The sequence below is a fragment of the Triticum dicoccoides genome, chromosome 2B (assembly GCF_002162155.2).
Source record: "Triticum dicoccoides isolate Atlit2015 ecotype Zavitan chromosome 2B, WEW_v2.0, whole genome shotgun sequence".
In the NCBI taxonomy this organism is placed as follows: Eukaryota; Viridiplantae; Streptophyta; class Magnoliopsida; order Poales; family Poaceae; genus Triticum; species Triticum dicoccoides.
Genome location: NC_041383.1, coordinates 562,028,667 through 562,037,652, shown reverse-complemented (window position 1 = coordinate 562,037,652; position 8,986 = coordinate 562,028,667).

The window sequence follows — 8,986 nt, the reverse complement described above, 5'->3', positions numbered from 1 at the left end:
ACTATAATATTGGTCTCTCGATAACCGGTAAGGTGGATGTCGTGGCCAACACACCCATCCGGTAGACCTATTATTATAATATCTTGATTGAAGAAGTTGGCCACCCCCCCATAGGGATTTCGTAGGATTTACTCCCTAGTTGCCCCTATGGATTTTTGTGTTCCCGAAGTCCGACCTTTTACTTGATGTTTTAGATATCAAACCATATCTATGAATGGGTTATACTAGCACATCAAGGAGAACATTAGAAGCGGAGTGCTAAATGTCTCTCGGTCGATCATCCAGATTTTATTTGCTTGGCCTCGCTAAGGTGAAATCTGAGAAAGTGTTATCCTCCTTCGCATCTGCATCGTCCATCGCTATTTATCATGGTAGTATGTTGTGTTGTCAGCACCCTTGATGCGGTTGTTGATAAAACCTTGATGATTATGGAAATGCTCAAGTTCTTGAGAGCACGCACAAGCACTACGTGTTATCATCATCTCTAACTGGGATTCCTCTCAGTTTCCTCGGCAAATGCTATGACCTTTTCAAACAGTGAATTCACTCTCTTTTGTTGGGTTCTTCCCCAGTTACCAGAATCATTCCCAGCATTTGCATTTTGTTCCCAGCTTGCACCGTCAATGTGCCATTCTACCATGGGTCTCTTCCATTTCCGGTGGTAAGCAAATTCATCCATTACGTTGTCTTCAACAAGGTAATCCACATCATCCAAGTCCGAGTATGCCATTCTACCGACCCCCGCCAATCGATTGCTGTGATTTGCCTTAGGCTGATATAGAGAGTCTCAATGATCTCTATATCAAAGGTAATTCTTTTTGCCACTTAAGGAAATAATCTACGAATCACCCTCCTCCAGGATGTTTCGTCGTGGTATCATGGCAACTCAACTCCTCGCTACGTGACAATCGTTTACCACATTCTTGAGTCTGGAATTGTTGTCTACCTAGTGAACCTTCGTCATCCGTTTCTTTCCACCCCTCTTGATGTGTATCTCGTGTCTCAACCCGAGAGATGGTCCTATGTCTCATTCCGTGAGTTGTTCGATCTTCGAGAAGATCGACCCTTCTAGAGTCTCCTTCTTCCCTCCATGTCATGTTGGCAGGATTTCTCAAAGCAAGACTTCAAGATAATAATGGTGTATGAATCAACGTTCAACTGAAGTGCACCCTGGATCGTGAAGATTATACTAGTCTGCGTTACCCTTCACCTTACCCTACGCTTGAATCTCGAGACGAGATTTTTGTTTAGTGGGGGTGAGTTGTCACATCCCTAGCTTCTGGTATGCTCTAGGTTAGCTTCATGTGTGCATCATGTCTATATTTTTGAAACTTGAATTGAGGAATATTGGAAGCCTCAAAACCCTAAATAAAAGAGGGGCAAAAACCCTAGAAATCTCATTCATTGCTCCAAAAGGCTCTTCTTAAATGTTTGATAATTTTTGGTAAGGGTTCTGGTCCCAACCAAAATATTGAACATTTTTAAGGATTTATTTTTGGGACTTTGAATTTAAATCATTAGCTAGTTGAATTTGAATTATATTCATATAATTAGAATATAATTTCAAATACCCCCTGAAATATTTTATGAGCTTTGGAAAAGTCCATCTAGCAAATAAAATATCCAGGGTAGTTTTGGCACTGTTTTCAAATTTGTTTGAATTTGAATTCAGTGGCAATTAAATAAAACAAAACAGAACAGAAATAAAATAAAAAAAAAGAGAGAGGAAACTACCTGGCCACTTACCTGGCGCAGCCCACCTGGCAGCCCACTGGCCGGCCCAGCACTCTGCTGGCCCGTGCCAGCCACCTGCTTCCTCTCGCCAGGCAGGCAGAGAGGAGCGCGCCCGCGCACGCCGAGCTCGCCACGCAGCTCCCTGGCCGCCTGCCTCGCCTGGACAGCGTGGCGACGCCTCGAAGCCACTCCTCGGCACTGCCCCGACCCCTCCGACACCCCATTCTCCCCCTGGCTCTCTCCCTCGTCCTCTCCCGTTATGCCCGAGCGCAGCCGTCGCCGCCGCTTGCCGCTGCCGCGACCACCGCCGTCCCCTCGTCCCATGACCATGCCCAGCAGCTCCGAAATCGAGCACCCCATCCCCACGCCGAAGGAAACAACCCGGAGGGCTCTGCTTCGTCGCCATCGACCCGTCTTCAACCTCGGGACACCGGAGATCGTCATCGCCGTTCCGTCGCCTCTGAGCCGTCCCCGAGCGCGCTGAGCCTCCCTACGACATCACCGTGAGCCCCTGAGTTTTTCCCCTCACCTCCCCCTCTCGCTAGCTTCCTCTAGCCACCGCCCCACGAGCTCCCGAGGCCGCCGTCCGCCATGGCCGACCTCCTGCTCACCGCTGAGCTTACCACGCCCAGCTGTGCTATCCACCGTGCTCCCTGGGCCCCCCAGATGCGGCCTAGCTACCTGGTTCCCTCGAGGGCGAGCCATAGCCCTGCGCCCGTGCACCACCGAGCTCCGGCCACCACACTTGTCGCCATTGCCGTCGCTACGGGCCGCCATAGCCACTGCTGCTTGCACTGCTCGATGCGGACGAGCACGGGCAACGCGTAGATGCCCTCCGCCACGCTTTTGGTGGCCGGAGGAGCGATCCCGAAGCCCTCCGCCGTGCCTGTTGCCGCCGGCGTTGAGCCGCCGGCCTGTTTGGGCCATTTGACCGGGGTTTGACCTCCCCCTGTGTCACTGACATGCGGGACCAGCCCGCCTAATTAATCTAGGTTAGTTTAAGTTAAAACGCTAACTAACCCAGTTAGTTAGGTTAGTCACTGACACGGAGGACCCACTGGTCAGTTTGACCTGGGCTGCCCGTTGACTCGCTTACGTCATGCTGACGTAGTGCTGACGCAGTAAATTCTTTTCTGGATTTATTTTTATATAGGAAATTCCAGAAAATGCCCTAAACTTCTAAAAATCATAGAAATTAATCTGTAACTCCAAATGAAATAATTTATATATGAAAAATGATCAGAAAAATTCAAGGAATCCATCTGTACCATTTTCATGCATGTTAGAACAACTTATAGCTGCTGTTTAGCACAAATCAATTGAAGGGCATTTATTTAATCACATATGGAGTTTGAATTTGAATTTTATATTCAAACCAACTTCATTTAATCTGTTGCTAGTTGCATTAGCCCAAAACACATTCATATTGCCATGTCATAGCATGCATCATATTGTGCATTGCATTGATCGTGTTTTTCTGTGTTGCCGGTATTTTTCCCCTCTCGATAGACGTGATACCGATGATGTGATCGTTGACACTGATGAAGACTCAATGTTATCTTCAGAAGTGCCAGGCAAGCAAAACCCCCTTGTTCATTCCGATACAATCCTACTCTCTCGCTCCTGCTCTCTTTTACTGCATTAGGACAACACCGATTCATCTGTTACTTGCTGCGGTAGCTGAACCCCTTTATCCTTTGCATGACCTGTCATTCCACAGTAAATAGATGAAACCCACTAGTATGAGTAGGAGTTGTTTGAGCCCTGTTGTGCCTACTCATTCATGCTTGTTTGTCACGCTTGCTACTGCTTAGAGTTGAGTCAGGTCTGATTCATCCGGGATGAATCAGAGGCGGGTGAACATGTCCTACTGTGTGTGAGCTAAGTGTGTGAACACGATTTGGTAAAAGGTGTCGGTGAGAGGCCATGTAGGAGTACATGGTGGGTTGTCTCATTGAAGCTGTCCTCAGGAACTGAGTTCTGTGTTTGTGATCCATGATTCAGCTACTACCATACATTGGGCCCTGAAATATGACCCCGCTCGACTTCTTATTCACCCTAGTCCTCTGTCCAGGAGTTGCAAGTAGTTTCTGGTGTTTGTAGTATGCTGGAGGCCGTGGACAGCGCTGACCGTAGGGGTGGGCTGTGATGCGGTAGGCACGTGGCCGGGTAAACCGGGCACCCGTTTGGTGTCACGGAACCCTGTTCACATCGTTTGGGGCTGTGAGCGAAACTCCGGCCGGATCTCCTCATGGATGGAACCCGAATAGGCGATAAACCTGGACTAGAGACTTGAGTGTTTAGGTAGGTCGTGGTCTACACCCACGTCGGCTTTCGCTTGAAGTCTACCGAGCACATGTCGTGTGCAGACGCTAAGTGGTGGAAACATGTATGAAGAAGTACACCCCTGCAGGGTTAACATCATCTATTCGAATAGCCGTGTCCGCGGTAAAGGACTTCTGGGTTGCTTATATCAGTTCATAGACAAGTGAAAGTGGATACTCTAAAATACGCAAGATAAGCGTGAGTGCTATGGATGGCGTTCTCGTAGGGAGACGGGAGCGGATCCATAGTGGTGTATTGATATGGTGAATATGTGGACTCGTGTGCGCCACCTCAAAAAAGTTACTCGCAGTCGTAGTTCAGGATAGCCACCGAGTCAAAGCTGGCTTGCTGCAGTTAAACCCCACCATCCCTTTGTTGATAATGATGCATATGTAGATAGTTCTGATGTAAGTCTTGCTGGGTACATTTGTACTCACGTTTGCCTATTTTATGTTTTTGCAGAGAGACTTCAGTCTCACTAGTATTTCCGCGTGGTCTTTGACGTTTAGCTTGATACCTCAGCTACGATCTTGTGCCCTCGGCAGGATCTGATAGATAGTCAGGCTTCTCAGCCTTTTTCATTTATAGATGTCTGTACCCAGACATGATAGCTTCCGCTTGTGCTTTGATTTGTATGCTCTGATTGTTGGGTCATGAGACCCATGTTTGTAATATCTCGCTCCTCGGAGCCTATTGATAAATTACTTGAGTCGTAGAGTCATGTTGTGATGCCATGTTGTGTTTGCACATATCGAGCATATTGTGTGTATGTTATTGAAATGCTTGGTATGTGTGGGATCTGACCATCTAGTTGTTTATCTTTAGTAGCCTCTCTTACGGGGAAATGTCTCCTAGTGTTTCCACCGAGCCATGGTAGCTTGCTACTGCTCCGGAACACTTAGGCTGGCCGGCATGTGTCCTTCTTCGTTCCTGTGTCTGTCCCTTCGGGGAAATGTCACGCTTTGAGTACCGGAGTCCTGTTAGCCCGCTACAGCCCGGTTTACCGGAGTCCTGCTAGCCCAGTGCTACAGCCCGGACCCACTTGCTGATGACCGACACGTTCGAAGCTGGGTCATGAATGCCTGTCCCTGTAAGTCTGTGCCACTTTGGGTTTACGACTAGTCATGTCAGCCCGGGCTCCTTATCATATGGATGCTAGCGACACTATCATATACGTGAGCCAAAAGGCGCAAACGGTCCCGGGCAAAGGTAAGGCGACACCGTGGGGATACCGTGCGTGAGGCCGCAAAGTGATATGAGGTGTTACCGGCTAGATCGATGTGACATCGAGTCGGGGTCCTGACATCGTTGGCCATGTAGGAGTACATGGTGGGTTGTCTCATTGCAGCCGTCCTCAGGAACTGAGTTCTGTGTTTGTGATCCATGATCAGTTACTACCACACATTGGGCTCCGGGCGCTCCAAGCCCTCTCGACTTATTAATCAACTTGATCTCTGTCCAGGAGTTGCAACTAGTTTCTGGTGTTTGTAGGCAGTGTTAGTAGTCTACCAAGTGGCACCCGGTACAGGTGGGCTTGGGACAGACTAGGCACAGTGGCCCGGTGTACCAAGTGGCACCCGGATGGTGGGCTTGGGAACCCTGCACACATCGTTTGGGGCCGTAAGCGACACCCCGGCCGGATCTCCTTGCGGATGGAACCTGAATAGGCGATAAACCTGGACTAGAGACTTGTTCGGTTAGTCAGGTCGTGGCCGACTCCCTCGCCCGGCTTCCGCTTGAAGGTTGCCGAGGTACATGACGTGTACAGGGCGGTAAGTGGCGAGAGCGTGTGTGAAGAAGTACACCCCTGCAGGGTTAACATCATCTATTCGAATAGCCGGATTCCTCGGATATGGAAACTTGGACCCCTTGCATAGTTCATAGACAAGTGAAAGTGGATACTCTAAAATACGCAAGATAAGCGTGAGTGCTATGGATGGCGTTCTCGTAGGGAGACGGGAGCGGATCCATAGTGGTGTATTGATATGGTGAATATGTGGACTCGTGTGCGCCACCTCAAAAGAGTTGCTTGCAGTCGTAGTTAGGATAGCCACCGAGTCAAAGCTGGCTTGCTGCAGTTAAACCCCACCACTCCTTTGTTGATAATGATGCATATGTAGTTAGTTCTGATGTAAGTCTTGCTGGGTACATTTGTACTCACGTTTGCCTATTTTATGTTTTGCAGAGAGACTTCAGTCTCACTAGTAGTTCCGCTTGGACTTCGACGTTTAGCTTGATACCTCAGCTACGATCTTGTGCCCTCGGCAGGATCTGGTAGATAGTCAGGCTTCTCAGCCTTTTTCATTTATAGATGTCTGTACTCAGACATGATAGCTTCCGCTTGTGCCTTGACTTGTATGCTCTGATTGTTGGGTCATGAGACCCATGTTTGTAATGTCTCGCTCCTCGGAGCCTATTGAATAAACTACTTGAGTCGTAGAGTCATTTTGTGATGCCATGTTGTATTGCACATATCGAGCATATTGTGTGTATGTTATTGAAATGCTTGGTATGTGTGGGATCTGACTATCTAGTTGTTTATCTTTAGTAGCCTCTCTTACCGGGAAATGTCTCCTAGTGTTTCCATCGAGCCATGGTAGCTTGCTACTGCTCCGGAACACTTAGGCTGGCCGGCATGTGTCCTTCTTCGTTCCTGTGTCTGTCCCTTCGGGGAAATGTCACGCGATGAATACCGGAGTCCTGTTAGCCCGCTACAGCCCGGTTCACCGGAGTCCTGCTAGCCCAGTGCTACAGCCTGGATTCACTCGCTGATGACCGACACGTTCGATGCTGGGTCATGGATGCCTGTCCCTGTAAGTCTGTGCCACTTTGGGTTTACGACTAGCCATGTCAGCCCGGGCTCCTTATCATATGGATGCTAGCGACACTGTCATATACATGTGCCAAAAGGCGCAAACGGTCCCGGGCAAAGGTAAGGCGACACCCGTGGGAATACCGTGCGTGAGGCCGCAAAGTGATATGAGGTGTTACATGCTAGATCGATGTGGCATTGAGTCGGGGTCCTGACATCTGGCCTCTTTCTGAACCTTCTAGGGTCCCTTTTGGTCTAGAAAAAATATCACCATAAAGTGTCATCATCGTTTGATATTGGTTTTCCGAGAAGTAAGAAGCAAGCTAAAAATAGGAACTGGCACTGGACACTGAGTTACTAGGTTAGTCCAAAAAATGATACAAAATAGCATATAAAGCATCCAAGATTGAAATATAATAGCATGAAACAATGAAAAATTGTAGATACGTTGGAGACGTATCACGTTGCCACACACACGTCCGACAAACACGAGTCCATGACCCACCCAACACACTCTCCCACGCTTTCTCTCCAACAGATGCACCACTTCATACGCTGCATTCATGCTGGCCCAGAGCAACAACTGGCATTGATGCTGCACGATGTGACCGGACAGGAGGGCGACACTGACCGACATGACCAGACGGGCGACGCCGTTTCAATGCGGTCCCGTCGTCCTGAGAAACCAACTACGTCTATTGCGTCGCATTGAAGCGTGTTGCCATTCCATTCACCTAGCTGTGGCTATTTAAGCACTGCACGGCACCATCCACGTCCACAATGCACTCTCAACTTCACATCTCCACACACCTCTGACGCTCCCCTCCTTCTCCACTCATTAGCAATGGGCAAGTCTTGTGCCTCGGCGCCGATGAGCGGCCCCAGATCTGGCTTCGGATCCTGGTGCCACCGCCCTTGCTCTCTGGGGCCGTCTTGATCGACGATGGGTGGCTCCTCCATGAAGGAGGAGATCGTCAGCTCCTTTGACGACGAGCATAACCAGCCGCTAGCAACAACACGTCCTCTCATAGGACACAATGTATGCGGTGACAGAAGCCAAGTACAAGGAGCATATGGAGATGATGCGCCAACGCTCGCTCCTCCACGACCTTGGTCCGGCGGTGCCACCGGAGATGCTTCTCGCTGACTGGTGAAGGCGGAATCACCTTACACTCCCTTCTCCCCCCCTACAGTACCGTGGCATATGATACGCCGCATGAAGGAGGACCTGCATTCGTCACCGCCACGCCGCCTCAAGGAGGAGCGGAAGTCGTCACCGCCAGGTCGCGCTGTAGGACCTTGAAGTATGTCTAGAGGGGGGGTGATTAGATTACTTGACCAATTAAAAACTTAACCTTTTCCCAATTTTAGTCTTTGGCAGATTTTAACTATTTTAGCACAAGTCAAGCAATCTTTACACAATTCAAGCAAGCATGCAAAGAGAGTATGAGCAGCGGAAAGTAAAGCATGCAACTTGCAAGAAAGTAAAGGGAAGGGTTTGGAGAATTCAAACGCAATTGGAGACACGGATGTTTTTGTCGTGGTTCCAATAGGTGGTGCTATCGTACATCCATGTTGATGGAGACTTCAACCCACGAAGGGTAACGGTTGCGCGAGTCCATGGAGGGCTCCACCCAAGAAGGGTCCACGAAGAAGCAACCTTGTCTATCACACCATGGCCATCGCCCACGAAGGACTTGCCTCACTAGCGGTAGATCTTCACAAAGTAGGCGATCTCCTTGCCCTTACAAACTCCTTGGTTCAACTCCACAATCTTGTCAGAGGCTCCCAAGTGACACCTAGCCAATCTAGGAGACACCACTCTCCAAGAAGTAACAAATGGTACGTTGATGATGAACTCCTTGCTCTTGTGCTTCAAGTGATAGTCTCCCCAACACTCAACTTTCTCTCACAGGATTTGGATTTGGTGGAAAGAAGATTCGAGTGGAAAGCAACTTGGGGAACACTACTAGGGAAAAGCCTATACACAGAATCTTACCAGCAGCGCTCCTCAAAATACCACGCTATTGCTATTTAGCAGCAGCGCATTTAACCAAAACACGCTGCTGACAGGAAAATAGCAGTAGCGCGTCCACCACAAACCGCGCTACTGCT